This window comes from Lonchura striata, chromosome 5 (assembly GCF_046129695.1).
Source record: "Lonchura striata isolate bLonStr1 chromosome 5, bLonStr1.mat, whole genome shotgun sequence".
Classification (NCBI taxonomy): domain Eukaryota; kingdom Metazoa; phylum Chordata; class Aves; order Passeriformes; family Estrildidae; genus Lonchura; species Lonchura striata.
This window is the reverse complement of record NC_134607.1, coordinates 48,111,771-48,127,626: the sequence shown is the minus strand read 5'-3', so window position 1 is coordinate 48,127,626 and position 15,856 is coordinate 48,111,771. Positions and strand designations below refer to the sequence as shown.

At 37.5% G+C, this 15,856-nt stretch overlaps 1 long non-coding RNA gene across 3 annotated transcripts in view; it reads left to right on the top strand.

Annotated features, from left to right (window-relative positions):
• The first annotated feature begins 365 nt into the window (after nt 1-365).
• The window catches only part of LOC110469417 (uncharacterized), a 76,413-nt gene continuing 60,922 nt past the window's right edge, over nt 366-15,856 (top strand). For all 3 annotated transcript variants that reach the window (XR_002465244.2, XR_013340017.1, XR_002465245.3), the window contains exon 1: nt 366-502. This is a non-coding gene — a long non-coding RNA (uncharacterized LOC110469417). The remainder of the gene's footprint in view (nt 503-15,856) is intronic.

Sequence of the window (15,856 nt, the reverse complement as noted above, 5' to 3'; positions counted from 1 at the left end):
CGGCCCGCCGCCCTCATTGGCTGCGGGGCGGGGAGACGCGCTCCGCGGCCAATCGCCCGGCGCCCACCGAGGGTGGAGCCGCCGCGCCGGCCTCGCCCATCCCGCGGCCGCGGGTCCCCGTCCGCCCCGTCGGGCGGGGCCGGGCGGCCGCGGGCGGAGGAGAAGGATGAGGATAGGGAGGATGAGGAGGGTATCCCCGCGCGCGGCGGGCGAGGCTGGCATCCCCGGGCGGCCGCGGGGCTGCCGCTGGCCGGCACGACGCGCTGTACCGCAAGCCCCGCGGCCGTCGGGCGAGCCGGGTGCCCCGGGCGAGGCGCGGCAGTGCCCCTCGCCCGTAGGTCGCGGGGCGGCGGCGACCCCCGGCAGGCGTAGTTGGTACTGTTAGCGAGCCTGCGGCGCGCAGCCCCCTCTCTGCCGCCGCCCCGGGCAGTCGCGACCCAGCGGGGTGAGTCGTAATTGGCTTCTGTGGCTTAGGCGAGAGCAGACTGTATCGCGTGTTCAGGTAAGGACGTGCAAGGGTTAACCTAATTCCCTTGATCCATCCACTCTGAACTGGAGCTTTGATTAACACTGGTCTGCAAAATGTAACTGTAACAAATTCAATTAAGGGAAGCACATTTCTTCAACTTTTAATTAGATCTATCCTATTTGTCTGATGTTTAATATAACATAAAAAGTTGCTCAGGTTCCAGAGGGAAATGGAAATAGATTTAGATGTAAGCTTAGCTTTTAAAAACACAACAGACTAAAGTTCTTTGTTCCTCAGCATATATTACTGCTGCATTTATACCCTCAAAGAGGATAACAAGCAATATTCCTCAAAGAGGAGGAAAACAATTTTACCTGCAAAATTGTAAACACAACAGGGTGGTATTTCTGTATGTGTTTCCCCTAACCTTTAATTGGTTACAGGGTACTGAACATACAGGTTGTAGCTCAGGTTTGATGTGCTACTGTATATGATCCTGCTGGATTACAGTTGTTCTAAGAAAACTTAAGAAAGTAGTAATATATTTCACAACCATTTAGTCAGTTTCTGTTATTACACTGAGAGTGAAAAGTACCTAAAGTACATCTTAATATAGATAGCAGATGTTGGCAAAGAGACCAGCCCGTATGCCATCGTCAGCAGGTAACTGAGAAAGTCACACGGCCCCCAGGCACATCTCATAGGTGACTTATTGTGCTTTCAATAGAACTGTATTCTGCCATTCCCCATCCATACTTTCATGTTTGGATTTGACTCTAAAATTCACAGCCCTTTTCCAGTTCAGTTTTTCTGACCGCATTTTTTCTTAGGTCTGTTATGTCAGAATATCAGTTTTTCTTGTATGGGCACATTAGACCATGAGAGGAGAGAAGGAAAGCAAATGCAAAAGAAATTACATTGTAAAGCTTTTACTGAGCTATGGAAAGGAGGAACAACCATAATTTAAACTGCATATGCAGAAGTGTCACTTGTGTTCAGATTACCCTGTACGATTTAAAAGGATTGCTGTTTTCTCTGTACCAATACAAGAGATACCAAGGATTATTTTCTCCAGGAACATTTATCTGGTCAGTTAAAAAACCCACACATTTCAGTGCTAGTAATTATGAGGACTTGATGCTGAGTTCCTAACAGCCACACAGCCAGAAGTCTGTGGGAGTCTGACATTCACAAGGCATGACACATCATATGCTGTCTTAGTATTTGAGCAAAGACAAGAAACATCACTGAAGCCCAATGGCCCTTCCTTAATGTACAGATAGCAAGGAACAGAAATGCTATCTAGTAGTAGTCCTGAAGAGTATACCATCACTTTTGCACTCTCTGACTGGGGTAGCCCATACATAATTGTTCTGCTATGTTTAAAAAACCTCAAAAAACAAAAACAAAAATCCAAACAAAAACAAAAACCAACCAAACAAAAAACTTAAACCAGCTGTCGAAGTGGCTGGGAGAGTTTTTGCCTATTATTTTCTGAGCTTGGTTGTTTGCAATGAAAGAATTGCTGAAAAGTTGCTTCCTTCAGTTTCTTTCAAGTTCAAAGGTTAATTCATACAGAAAGTGGTTTTCAGTCCTGCAATTTTTATTTCACTACTGCATTTTCAAGGAAATGGGTAGTTAGTATCCAGTCATTATGTTAATTATACCAAAGGAAGCTGTGAGGCTTAAGGAATGACATACATATCCTGAATGGACAAAGATGCTCTAGAAGAGCTCAGGAGCCATTTGATGAATGCTTGGAGTGCTAGCCAAATGCTAGCCTCTAAAATCATGAAACATACATGACTGTATTTGTTATTATTAACTCTTCCATGGTTGTGTTTAGGGAAGAAGAAAGGATCCTATTATGAGAAAAAAGAAGAAACATGCAAATCCAGAAGAAATTCTATTGTAAACCCTATTTTGTTGCTTTCTTTGGCATTTTAATTTTTTTTATGTGTTTTAGTGCATCAGAAGATAATTTTAATTACTGTCAGCCATTCAGAAGTTCCATCAGGTATCTTGCTACATAAAAATGGAGAGCTAGGCTCCATTATATTCTTCATATGTTCTGTTTTTGTTTTAGACTTAGACTGAGACAAAGGTACAGGAGAATCAGGCAAAATTTTGAATAAAAAGCAAGAGCAGAAATGATTCCTTGTTTGTTATTTTTATTTTTCACTTTCTGTATATTGTGACTTCAAGATTAGAAAGCAATATGAGCCATAAAAATTAGATTTGGAAAATGAAAGACTCCTGCTTGATCCATAAAGAGGGAGGAAGCCTGGGCCAAAGCAAATGAAACCAGTATTCTTGGGCCTATCCTGGCAAGTTCTATGGCATACGAAGAGCAGATACTAGAATGGCAGTCACTGAACTGAGGCTAATTCAGGAGCAACAGGAGTTGTTACACATCAAAAAAGCAATCAGGTCTTTGACTTTTTTCCTTTTGTAGGTCACACTTTGTGTGACCAAGTATCACAACTGCCACAAATAGATGTACAAGATGGGAAGTCAGGTAAATAATGAGAGCAAATCACTGGCAGATAAATAAGTAAATAAAACTGGTAGCATGTTAATTTACTTACCAGGTAGATCTGTAAACTAACTGAACTGGCTTTCTGTGTCACAAGGTTACAGATCCTTGTCTTTAACAGAAAAATTATTTTATTTTGTTCTTCATTATAATGTCATTTACTTCTGTTTTGTGCTTTGATTTGGTCTTTTCCATCATCAAGTTAGTTTTTAGAGAAGTACTTTTATGGGAAGATAAAGGAATTGGGTTTTGCTTAGGGAAATGGAACAGCTTTTAAAAATAGGCTCTTATTGCAGTAGTTTAAGAATGTGTTTCTGAAATTTCTTTTAACATATTAATGGCTATTTATTGTTTTGATGTTTTTTCCAGTTTACTGGGTATACAAGGGCTGGTCTGTATAGCTGAGAATTAAACACTTGGAATCCCATTTTGGTGTTCTGTTGTCACACTCTTGGTTTCAGTAAAGTTTACATAATACCTACTGAGTGGTGATGATGCACTTAGAATGAAAGACATGAAAGCAGAGAAAGAAAGCTATGTCCCTAAAGTGACAATTAACCTTCAGTAAAATTAATAAATACTGGAGTAACTATTCAACTATACACAACTAATGGAAGTGTTACATTAAGCAAATCATCTTTGAAGATTATTTTTCTAACAATGTATATGATTACCATTTAGGTAGAGAGAGTGGAGAATAAATGTTGTGGGTTTGTGGTTTTAATTATAGCTAAAAATCAAAGGGTAAAATCAAAGAACTTGTTAGTCCATTCACTGATATTTGTCTCAGTTTGTCATCTGATTTCATTGTTTTCTTCTGTTTGATCTGTACACATCTGCTGCTGCTTCTAAGTTGATTAGGCAGAGATGATCTCCTTTAGTCTGCATTTGTATAGCAGCTGACACTGAGAGCTCCTGCTTTGTGCCCAGGGCTCCTGGACACTATGGCAGCAGAAATGAAAATGAAAACAGAAGTACTCTGAGGGGGTGTTCAAGTGTAGCCAAACCAACTTGCATATGCTTTGCACAGATGTCAGCTATGTAATGCATGAACTGATCTGAGTCAGTGTCAGTCTGTTCCCCTGTAGATGGTGCCCCTAGTTCAGGGATTCTCTTTTGGGTTGTCAGATATGCATTCCTAATCCCCCTCCCCTCTTTGAAAGTCAGTTTTCACCAAAGAGGTGCTCAGGATGGCACTCCAGAAAAAAATACTTTTCAGTTAAGCTAAGATGAGCTGAAGTCCCAGTTTCCTTTTCAGGCACAATCTACTATGTAAAATGACAAACTACTGAACTCTTAGCTTCCAGAACACCCAGATATTATCAATCTTCTTACCTTATGGCTTACTCAATGTAAAATTTCTAATCCACAGTTACTGTATGCATCATGGATGACTGTGTAATAAAAGAATGCAAAATGTCATTTCTAATTTAATTTTTAGGAGTGACCTTGCAAAACAGGTGGAAGATCTGTGTAATGGCAGTCAGTGTTACCTCTGAGGAGAGGGCTGAGACTTAAACAATGTTTTTTCAAATCAGTATGAATTGACTATCACAATGCACATAAGAGAGCACATTCCATGTCTCCAATACAAATTAAGCATAATTCTGTATGGAGAGACTCAAACAAATTGACTTTTAAATGCAAAATATGCTTATGTTTACACCACCCTGAGAGTGGAGTGAGAGTAAATAATATAAGTATCAGACTATAACACTGAAACAGAGATAAAATCTTAAGGTTTCAGGCTTCCTAGATTTCATGTCTCTAATTTGAGATGTCCATGAAACCTTCACTTTGCAGCAGACATACGGCCCCAGGAAGCCAGCCCAGCCATAAAGCATGGTAAGTTCTACCATCCAACTATGCAGAGTAGGCCAAAAACTTCCAGGTGAATTAAAAATGGGATAGAGTTACTAAAGACCTAATTAACGTATTTTAAATTTCAGAAAATACTTCTGAATATTAGTAGCATGATAAATAATTCTCAAGGGAGTTTGTTTTCATTTAGCTCACACTGTCATTTCATTCAAAGTAAAATTACCTTAGTATTTGAATTTAAAATGCCAAATCAAGAAAGTGTATTATTCTTTTACAGTAATCATTATTTTGTAGTATTCTGTGTGTTTAAAAAATGTATTTACTTCTCTTACAATAAGGCAGTCACTGTAAATTCTGGTGTCTAGACTTTTATTAGACTTAAAAGCTTGCAAACCACATAGATAAATGAACTTAAAATTATGCTTCATTAATATAATTCGTAGAAAATATTTCTGAATTTTGCTTTCTTCATAGCAATATCTTAGCCAGCATACAATGTGGTAAGATAGCATTTACTCTGGCAATTCTGTCAGAAACATCATTTTGTTTACAAACTAAAAGAATTGTTTTGTTTGCCGTATTACTTTTTTCTATAGCATATGCCATAGCCTTCAAATTTTGTGAGTATAAATTAGAAGGAAATAGAGTTCTCCAACTGTGTTGTTAAGATGATAAGGTCAATAGTAATGTCTCTTCTGCAAACCTTGATAGATATTTATCCAGGTCAAAGCTGAATTTTTATTTATTACAATATGTTAGTGAAAAGAAGACCTTTCTTGCTTTTTAAAAAATTTAGGCAAAGAAAAATCCTACCCAGTGAGCCTAATTCTCCTCACAGTTAGGTATAAATCTGTAGTAAGACTTGCTACCTTAAAAGCACAGTTTTCATGACTGTTCTCTTCTATAAATCAAACTGCCTCAGAGACCTAAAGAAGTTAATGTAGCAATGCATAATTTTAATTCAAGTACTGAATTTATACACAATGTTTTAAGGTAAAAGAAACTCCAGTTGCACTGTGGGGACATAGTTTCTTCTTTACTCAATAGTTCCTACTTAGTCTGGGGCGAGGTTATCTTCCCTAGCTGCCCATAAATCTCTATTGAGAATCCCCTATCACCTTCCTAGGCTTTTTGCCTTTGGCCTCTTCACTTGCCAGTCCTTTTACCTTCCTTCTCAGTCCTTTCTGTTCATCTGAGAATATATTTTGGGATAACATTGCCAGTCCTCTGTGAAATGGTCTGAACAGTCACAGCCATCCTCTACAGCCTGATGTTAGATGCTTTTCTGCAAGAACCAGGATTGCTTATTTTCTATTAGGTATGGAGGTGAAGTCTGCAGTCAGAATTATGACAGATGATGAGGCACAGCAATAAAGCAGTTCCTTGCTGAGGAATGGAAATGTCATTAGGTCATTGGTTTGGTTTTCATTCTTGTTTGTATGTGAACAGAAGTAGCTACTAAGGAATGTTGCTTCCTGGATAAAAGCACAATTAAAAAAAATTTAAAAACAGGAAAAGAAAATAATAAAAACAGACTAAAAAGCAATTTAGGATGGGGATAATAAAGGTTCTTATACTGGAAGCTCATCTTTAAACACACTGAGACTGGACTAAGAGCTTGCTAACTTGAGCTCAGTAATTTGATCCTAGGGAGAAGTTCAGCCCAAAGGAGTATTTGGTACTAATTACTTTAAGGATTTTGGCTAATATCTCCCTGTCCTTTACTGTGGATTTTCAAAGAAATGGTGATTTCATATGGTCTTTGATGTTGGAACTCTAAATTAAAATGTTCTTTCTGAAGATGAGAGCTTAGATTAAGTTATTCTGGGACTTTGAGTGGACTCCTTCATTCCTTCCTTTCTTCCTTCTGCAGGAATCTATCTACACTTTCCCACCATAATCACAGAAAGGCATTATCATCATTATTCCCTCATAAATACAAAGGTATCTGAAGAATAACCTGAGGGATTTTTTTTAGAGCATCATTCATCTTAAGTTTAAAAAGACCTGTTCAATGCTAAGACCTGTTTTTTTATTAGCTTCCTCTTCAGTTTGGCTTTTCTTCTGAAAATTATTAAGCTTTATCTCTGACCTAACTTTCTATTTTTTTTAAGGAAAGCAGTCATGCCATTTTCATCAGAGTTCATCAAAATGTTTACATTTTACTTTTTCCAGGAGATTTATATTAGTTTTCTTTCCATTCTACTCTTTTAAATAGAACTTTTTTGATTTTTTTTCCTGAAGTCACTTCTAAAAAGTCCTTGATGGTTTTCTTTTGAGGAAAAAAGTTTATTTGCCAAAGTTATTTATATAATTGCCAGTTTAATTACAATCTAATGTCTCATTTACTGTGCCACACTGTACTCTGCAAGCTGACCTGTGATAGATGGTAGGAGGCACAGTGGCAACAGATTCACCTGTGTATGAAGCTGGGCAGGCTCAAACTGTTGTCAGCAGACCTGCCCTGAAAATCCGCACCAGCCCTCTAGTAATGACCAGAACATGAAAAATTCTCTGATCGAGCCTATTTGGAGTATTTCAGTATTGTGGTGTTTTTACACTCCTAGTTTTTGCCACGAATGCATAGTCCACTGGCTTTTTGTACTGCCTATGTGTTGGTGAACACATTCAGTGGCTGTCCTGGAAAGGCTTCTCAGAGCATGAGTACACAGACTAGCTGATGCTTTTGGCATATTTTGTCTCACTTCACTATGGATGTTATATATCTCATGTCAGCTTACACTCCTCCACAAGGATCTCAAAAATCTATGTACCTTTCTGGAAGGACCTCCAGAAAGGAGGCTGTAATGCCAGACTACAGAGAACTGTATTTGTAGTATATAGGGGATCCATTTGAGGTTCTGTTCCTATTTCTGGTGCTGGTTAGACAGTTATGTGAGGAGAAAAAGAGATTTGATGCCTTCCCATGCTAAATTTCATGGCCATGAAGGTTTGCTGCTAATAACATGAAGTCATGAGGTTTTGAGAAACTTTTAGGGGTCATCTGTTCTAACCACATGCTCAAAGCAGATCCTGATAGAACAGGTTCCTCAGGGCTTTGTTCAGTCAAATTCTGAGTGCCATGAAGGATGAAGGGTTTAAAGTCATGCAGGTGGCCCTCCAGACCTCCTCATAATGCACCAGATGTGATGCATATGAGTACTGAATAAAGAGATAGATTTCTTGCCTTGACCTCCTGGGTCTTCTCTTGCTGACACTGCCAAGAATTTAGTTGGCCGCTTTTGCTGCAACACCATACTGCTGATTCATGTTCATGACTCAGAAGCACAACTATACATTGAGAAAATGAAAGGCTGTGCGCATGCATGTCCATCCTTCATCAGAATCAGCCAAAATGTGTCAGCTTCCCACACCTCCTTCATGAATTTGGTGTCAGGGAGTCCATGAACCACCCTCTGAGGGGCCACAGCCATCCCTCCTGATAGAGAGTGGTGTCTCCTAGGGTGGTGGTCTACTGGTCATATGAACACCATTTATTACTTCAAAAATTTGGGGAAGCTGTGTAATACCTGGAGGAGTCTAGGGATTCTTCTGAAACCATTCCATTATGGATGATATACATGAGGTCTGTGAGCAATTTTATGATCTTGACAGTAGATTCTCCTAGCTCAAACTAATGATCAGGAGTGACTAAGCTTGAAAGGGTAATGATATCCTTCTGAGATCTGGAGCTTCAGAGGTATACCAAGCACTTGGCAAATGCAATTATTCTTGTCCTGAAATTCACTGTCATCCTGAAAATCTGCTTTAAGCTGTTCCAGGCCTGGAGATGGATGTTTTTCCACTATCTGAAATTAATTTCATTTGTCCAAAGTTTCCAGACAGCAAAGAACAGATTGCACTCATGCAGCTATGGCCCAGTCTATCCTGGTAGGGAAGTTAGGATTTGCTTAAAAGATTTTGTCCTTGTTCTTCACGTGGAAGAGTGGAAATGAATGACCACTCACTTGCAGGATGTCTGCAGAGCAGATTCAGATTGCCGTAATGCTCTATGGGCTTTGGGAAGCAGAGGGCTACGCCTGTATTTGGGACAGTTACAGCATGTGTTTCAAACAGAAATTCAGGGTCAATAAATGCAAAATAGTGGTTTATAAGTATCTATAACCACTAAGATATTGTATTAAGGGGAAACCAATCTGGGACACAACCTGCAGACTGCAACAACATGGATGCAGCTCAAGTGTGCACCAAATACAGACTTAGTCTATGAATCACCTTTGCAAAGTATATCAGGTATACTTATACAACACTTAATGTAGCTCTAGATTTTTAATTAGGCTTTCCATGTTCATTCATATAATCCAGCCTTGGAGTACATATCTCAGGACCTATTCCTTGCTTACTTTTTGAGCCTTCTCATTATACACTGGAGTCTTCCTTTCCAAGCAGTCATGCACAGATTCACACCAAGATGGGAGAATGGCACTTACATTTTCTACAATTAAGTGTTATGAGCTCTATGATAACTTATATACTTACCTCTCTTACAGCAGTAGGAAAGCCTATATAGTAGTAATAAAGCTAGTATAAAGCAGTAAAGCTAATACAGCAGTATTAGAAATGAAATTAATATAAAAGTAAAATAATCAGTGTATTTTCTAAAATAAACCAGAAACCATGTATAAAGTAAAATAAAACAATAAATAAATTAGCAAAGCTAGTAGAGCTGTAACAGTATAGTATTGAAGATACACACTGTAGCAGTAAAGGATATAGTAAATTTACAGTGGGCTACTCTAGTAGTAGTAAAGCTAGTATAGCAATTAAGAGACTCTTGGCATGGAGAATGAGTTTAAAGTTTGTTTTGGAATTGGAGTTTGTACTGTCTGGTGTCTGGAAAAAGATGAAAAAGGTTCTTTTTGATATTATTCTTTTTAACTTCAAGGGGTTGCTGGAATACCCTGAAGCAACCTGAAAATATGCAAAATTCTTTCACTGTCACAGTAAGAACTACATTTTTAATACAGTTTCAGTAACAATTCCTCCTATAGTACTTTTGCTGCAGAAAATTATGTATGTTTAGTCTTCTAATTAAAAAATAGATCTAATGTATTTTTTCATGATAGAAAGTATATCAGAGTAATCTTTGCCTTCAGGTCATAACACTTGAGCCAGAACTGGAGAGTTGACTGAACTGAAATTCTCCTAATAAGCCACAGAAAAGTGACTAATACAATTATAATCTCTGCAACTCTTGCTGGAAACATCAGCACTATCTGAGACTGAATATTATTACTATTCATCATCAATATCCTCTGCCTCAGGATGTCATTTCTAAGGTGATTTTCTAATCACTATTTTTTTGTTTGTTTTTGGTTTCTTTTCTTGTCTTCTTCATCTTTGCCATATATTTATAGCTTCCACACAGGAACTGTAATTAAGCCTTTTCTTTGCTCTATACCTTCAGCCTCTAATGCATTGTATAATGTTATAGTCCTAAAGTAGAAGAGTAAGAATCCACTATTGTAAACTTTTGGGAAGGTTTCCAAAAGTACATTCTGATTTGAATCATGTAATAAATTGCACTGACATGCTGTTAAGCTTATAATGGTGTACTAAGATCTTTCCACAGATATAACAGAAATATGGGACTTTTGTGACTTGGAATTTCTAAAATGGAGCTCTTAGTGAAAGAACACAGGTAATCTGAAGTCTGAGAATGTCTATGATCAAAACTGAACTTCCATTTTCTATTGGTATCTAAATGTAGGTTTAATGGCTTAAATAAAGGTCATTCTGATATTTTCCTGGCCTTTATTCTTCCTAGTGTGGGAGAGATGTTTGGTATGGTAGTTCTGTTTGCTTTTTTTATATTATTTTCCTTTCCATGTCTTCTTTGTATTTAGCTGTATCATTTTACTCCAAGTTTTCTAAACTTCTTCCCCTATTTTTCCTTATCTAACCCTGTTTGTAATATTTAAATTGCACTTGAACAAGACTTTCTATATATGACTTGTCATATGCAGATTGCATTATTTAGCCTAAATTTTCCATTATGAAACTCCTCAAGAATCCATTGCTCATTAGATGACTGACAGGTTTGGGACATGTTCTTATTGTTTTCCATTTGAACATTTTACTGGTCTCAAGGCAGATTTACCAGAACCCACATTTCTTCAATTAGAACTAATTTAGGAGTGTAAAGCTAGTTTGATGCTTGACTATCCTATCTTCTCAAATTCAAACCTCTCAGTTAAATGCCCTAATTTTCTTCTATTTCTTTATATATTCACTTGATGGCATTGGCCCCAAGAATGCTGGCCCTTCTCTTGGAACATCCTATTCTAGCAGTTTAATTTAATGTCAGTCTGGCTTCTCAGAAGCTGCTGAATATATTGAGTGTATGGCTACTCAGGAGATGCTGAATCTCAGGTTTCTCTCAACAAATTGCTTCTGTATTTTTGGTATCCCTTGACAGATACCTGTTAATGCATTATTCAGCTTTAACCCAATGCTTACAGTAAAAATATAATAATTTTAAATTTATTTTTATAATTTGCTTTAAATAAAACTTACTGTTTAAAAAAAAAAAAGAGGAAGGTCAGATGTAGATAGGCACAAAACTGCTGCTCGTAGCAGCAAAAAAATTTCTAAAAGTGGTTTCACTTATTTTCACATCTCAAGGATTCAGGTTGGCTCTTACCTTAGCAGAACCAGTTTGCTGTTAAAATAAGGCAGATTTGAAACTTGACTTCCAAAACCAGAGATGTGTGCTCATTGTGCAGTGGGAAACAGAACCACAGTTTTCCAGTGTCAAATCTAGCTAATAACAGAGATCCAAGGTACCTTTATTGATGCTCAGTCTCTACTTGGTTGAAGAAAGATAGCCAATCTCTAGATGACAGATTCCCAGTGGAACTGTGCTGGAAATACAAGATGGTAGGGATGTGGAGGAGGACACTGAAGATTCTGTAAATTCAGATTACCATATTATAGCTGTGTTTGTGCTAGGATGCCCTGACTAACACAGTTTTTATTTAGGTTCCGTTTGTACAGTGTAGGTAGGGCTCCAGGTCATAAACTTGTCTCCTGCTTTGGGTTTGAAAAAGTGAGCCTAAACCCATCCATTTCCCAGGGTCTTGACTAAGAGATCACATTCACATCAGGGCTGTGACCCCATCAGACTGCGCCTGCCATGGCAGATGTTACAGGAATACCAATAAGGAAAGATTTTTTACAAGTTTTAAAAACTGATTTGTCTGAAACCTGTCCTAGCACCTCTCAATAGCTCCCATGAGGACTAGAACCACATAGCATCCTGCTTATAAAACAAACTCTCAGATGTTTCCTGTTATTAAAATGCTAGTGATCCTACAGCACTAGAACACATTTAGCATAATTGTTTTGCATTGGCATCCATACTTTCTGATGTGTGTTCTGCATATCCTTGTTTTTGATTCCACCACACAATTTCGGTCTTCTACCATTTTTGTTTTTTCAATGATTCATTCAAGCTTGCAGTTTGAAAGTCCATCTGCTTATTTTAAAAGCAGATCTGTCTCTTTCCAATTAGGGAAAAAAACAGCAGAATCAACATAGTGTAGCTGGAATTCAGGTAATTGCATATATATTTACAGAATGCAGATGTATTCCTTTCCACAATCAAAATTTGTAAGCCAGTTTAATAATGACTGTGTCCCAAAATATGAATGCTATCATTGCAGAAAACAAGTTGTTTTTTGAACAAATTATCTGGAATGATGCAACATGACATGAGTCATGCAGTTTAAACTTCATTCCAAATTAATATACCACATTTCATTAATTGATAATATTTCAAATGCACAGTTTTACAGAACCAGTAGACATTGGTGTTGTAATTTGCCCACAGTAAAACAACAAATAGAAACAAAAATTCTGAAATTCTGTTTCAGACAACTCATTTTCTCTTGGCATTGAGCACTCTTCTCAGTTCTACTCTGAGCCTTGGAATTTTGTGAATATTTCAGATTTGTTTTTTCACTCCTTTTACATTTACAGCTAGCTTAAAAACAATATGCAGTAAAGCTTGAAAAAACCAGCACCCAAGTGTGAAATAACACAAAGTTCAATCCCCAAATTAATGTATTTTTCTAAATTTAATTTTCAAGCCAGTCTTTTAGGATTTTGATTTTTTTTAATAGTTATAGTCCTAAAGATTCTCAAATTCTCATCAGTCTAGTCACAATACCAATACACAAGAATGGACATTAATTGAACTTATAACAAATCATTATCAGAAAGGAAGGATGAACAAAAAGTTGTTTGGCTTGAATGGGCCATGTATTTTGCCATATGCTGAAGTGGCAGTATTGCTTTATTACAAAAATTAATTTTTTAACTCAGTTGAATGTCAGAAGGCAAATTTTTATGTTTCTCTCAAGAAAAAATCTTTAAGATTTTCTTCTATACCTTTCCTGTTGTATCTCAGTAAATGTGACTGCTTTCTTGTGGTTTAGAGTTTTGGTGCTTTCCCTGGTTTGAAGTTTTCTTCTCCAGTTTAGTAGCCTGTTCTTGTGTTCCTAACTGTTTGTATTCTCATCATATTTGTTTGGTCTAGAATTCATGCATTTCTAAGGAGTCTGCACAGAATCTGTAAAACACAGTTGACAGAACTATAGATTTAGACTATATTTATCCTTGGGTTTGCATATATCTGTAATAGTTCTTAACCATTTGCCTAATCATTGCAATTTCCAATGTTTCACTTTGCCACAAGCTACCTATGAGTTGAGCTGGAAAACAGGCAAGATTAGACATTTATACTGTTTTGTATATGAATAGTGCGGGGGAGATGAAAACTATTTTCACTACTATTTTCCAAGTATTGTCCTTCTTCACTGTAATCAAATTAGATCGTCCCATTAACAAATGTAACCTCTTTCACTTTGAGACTACTAGAACGCAAAATTCTTCCCTTGATGTTGATGATTTGTTCAAAAGATTAAATTGGTCTTTCTGAGGAAAGCAAATGCATCAGCACATCTATACTCAAAGGATCAAAGCAGGAAGCTCCTTAATGAATGATTTTGAAAATTCTAGACAAAAAAAAAAAAAAAAAACTCAGTGCAATTAAAAGGAATTCTGGCAGTATAAAAAACAAATGGATGCTTATAGAGATATACATTAGAAAGTGTAAGAATAAGAAGATGAGGGAAAAGCTAGAAGAAAAAGCACTGCTGGCTACTATAGACATCAAGGGTCTTGAGCCTAAACTGGGCTCTGATGGATTTCTGGCTGTAAATGCAGTTTTCCAGATTGAACCTAACTTTGTTAACTCAGTGAACTAATGATCAGCTCCTTCTCTGATCAGGTGTTCACTGGTGAGCAGAAAGTCTATTGGCCTTGTAAACAGGACAGGTGTTCAACCAGGAATGCTCTAGAGATATTTTTAAAAGGGAAGTTTTTGTTTCCTTTCCAAATATGACTTTATTTTGGCTTATCTACCTTTATCTCTGATCCCATGTCATTCTCCTCTTTTACCCTTCAATTTTTCCTTCTTTTAAATAATTTTTCATTAATGCAGTTCCCCAAAATAATCTTGATTCATTGATGTTGGCAGAAAATGCTGATCTGTTTTAATCAAATTCTATAGGAATGTATTTGTTTTAGTGAAACTACAGCTAAAAGCATTTATGGGCTCCAATCTGAATCCCTGTAACAAAATTAAAATTTTTTAAAAATCCAAGGAGTTTTTCTAGCTACTAAGTTTTAAGTTAGTGCACTCTCTTGGGAATTGAGGCTACAAGTTCAAGTCCCTGTTGCATCCAATTTGGAACTGGAATTTGAACAGAAAATTGGATCTGGGTCATCTGCATTTCAGGCAAGTATCCTGCTCAGCAAGCCAAGAAGTCAGCATCCCTTATCCAACAAATGTTTTGTATTTAATGAAGTCCTGAATAGGAGGAATTTAGCTTCTTCCATGCTATGCAGAGGAGACACTGGTACCCGCTGCCCCATGCTCCCCTTCCTGTCCTGAGCCATGCGGCAGTTCCAGGAACAGACTCAGTTTCAATAGACCCATTCCTTTCTAGTAAGTGACTATCAAAAGCCTTGCTAAAAAGAACTTTTACACTCCAATTGGCACTCCTGTGAAGTCCTGGGCTGCCTCTCTCTGGCACTGGAGACATGTTCTGTCTTGTCCAGAGATAAAGGCAGGAAACATGGAGAGGTAACCGAGGTTCCCCATTCCCCCTTGATGCCTAGCCTAGTAACAGCCCAACCCTTCATTCCCAGGACCAAGGCTGGAAAATAAGAGGAGAGATTTGTGCCCAGATAATAGGAGCAGCAGAACTTGCCTGAAGCAGTTTTTCTTTTCTTAAGGGAAGAGGCTGGTAAATGGAAATTTAGAAGTTCGACATCTATTTGAAATATTGAACTCCTGTGTTTACTTCATTCTCTCCCTGGATTTACAAGTATGAGCTATTTTCATCCAAACTAGAAGAAAAGGCAAGGCAAACTGGCACATGTAGTAACCAGTGTCTTCCTTTCTCATATAGGCCCATTATGAAGGCCTATTTTAAGTTTCCTTTTTCTCCCAAAAGATATATAAAACTAAGATTTTAAGGGCTTTACAGTATAATCAAACCAGCTTAGCACAGCAGGAATTCATATGTTTTTTCCCATATTATTATAAAGTCTACTTCCAAGGGTCTTTGTACACTATTGCATTTTGGGAATTCTGGAGATTATAAATAAAAGTGTTTTCTTTTCTTGAAAGAACCTCCGGGCAAGTTCTTTCAACAGAAGCTTCTCTTCACAACATTAGAGAATTCAGTGCAAAGTTCACTGTTACAGGAAAAATATTCCTCCCATTTATCAAAAGATTATTTTAGACACATTATTTTAAGACATAATTTTAAAAGGTTAAGTGTTTAGAAAGCACAACAAAACCCTTTATTTTCTTGATTTGTATGTTTGCTTTGCCACTTTCAGGCTATACCTTCATAGTTTTGTTCCTTGTTTACTGATTCCATGTACTTTCTAAAGGCACACAGATCAACCTGGAAACACCATTTATGCATGACCTT